This window comes from Leptopilina boulardi, unplaced genomic scaffold (genome assembly GCF_019393585.1).
Source record: "Leptopilina boulardi isolate dan_hultmark-lab unplaced genomic scaffold, ZJU_Lbou_2.1 LbouV2_44, whole genome shotgun sequence".
NCBI lineage: Eukaryota > Metazoa > Arthropoda > Insecta > Hymenoptera > Figitidae > Leptopilina > Leptopilina boulardi.
In genome coordinates this window covers 1,053,248-1,054,588 of record NW_026137988.1, presented here as the reverse complement: position 1 = coordinate 1,054,588, position 1,341 = coordinate 1,053,248, and positions in this window count along the sequence as shown.

Genomic DNA, 1,341 nt, shown 5'->3' with positions numbered 1-1,341 from the left:
TAGGGGGGGGGTTCAGGCCTTGCTTCACTAGTCTCATTAATAGGGTTCCCCCTTCGGAACCCTAAAAAGAAAAAAATTTTCTTGATATACATTCAGATGCAGAATTTTATCAGCTTTTCAACCATCTAAGTTAGAAATCTCTAACTTTTTTCTAAATTAAAATATCTTGCGTTAAAGACAGCACCGAATTTCCACTCCTCGCACGTTAGTCGTACCGACAATTTCCGACGGTAGTGTATATAACATAAAAATAACAAAAAATAAACACATATATTTTTATTTATTTATTTATTTATTACATATATTGTATTTTATTATTTTATTTAAGTTATTTTAAGAATTTTTGCAATGTTAAGTACTGGGTTAAGTATTTTTTGCCAGATGTTGTCTGAGCACTGAGGAGACGAAAATTCTGTACAGTGCCAGCCTTGACAGACGAAGCTTACCTGGACAACGACTGAACAAGCGAATTAGTACTGCGCCAGTAGTACTAGTCGGCACTAGACTGGCATTTCCTATTGGGAATAAAGTAGGGGAGATCGGTGCTGAAAGTGCCGATTCTGAGAAAACTAACGAAAATGGTAGTAAAATGACAACTTTTTGTTTTAATTTATAGTCTACCTATTGTAAAATTTAATGTAGTTTTTAAATCCATTATTATTTTTTGATAATTTTGAACAGTTTTTTTTGTAAAAAATGATTTTGTGCAGCAAGGCGACGCGACAAATCGCACTCCGCCCTGGGGAGAGTTGTGCCGACGCCAGGGTCGGATTTTTTAGTTGTTTCAGTGGAAGCAAATGATTTTACGCGTAAGAAATACACAGAAAAAACTGGGTGTTGTTTTGACATTAAATTCGGTGTTAAAAATGTATGCAACAAATTTTATCCTGTTGGTATCATTTTGACACCAAAATTGGAGAAATTTCAATTTTACCTACTCTAAATGAAAAAAATTTCGCTTATTTAAGAGAAAATCAAATGTTTAATCTGAATTCAGGTTGCAATAATTTTATGGTTAGAACTGTTGTTGAATGCAATTAAATATCTAAAAAAGCGTTTATTTTACAACATTTATGTTTGTTTAATAAATTATTTTCAATATTCAGCATAATCTCATAATACTGATATAGAATTATATAAAAAAAACATTCCTGGAAAACTTTAAAAATTTTAATTGAAAATCTAATTTCTAATAACTGTCAAAATAAATGTACGTAATTACTTGAAGATAAATTTTTACGAAAATTGGTGAGAACTTTAAAAATTCTGCAGTATGTAAGTTTAATGATTTTATTTACAATAAGAAACTATTAATCGTTTCTTTAAAATTGTTTTTAATTT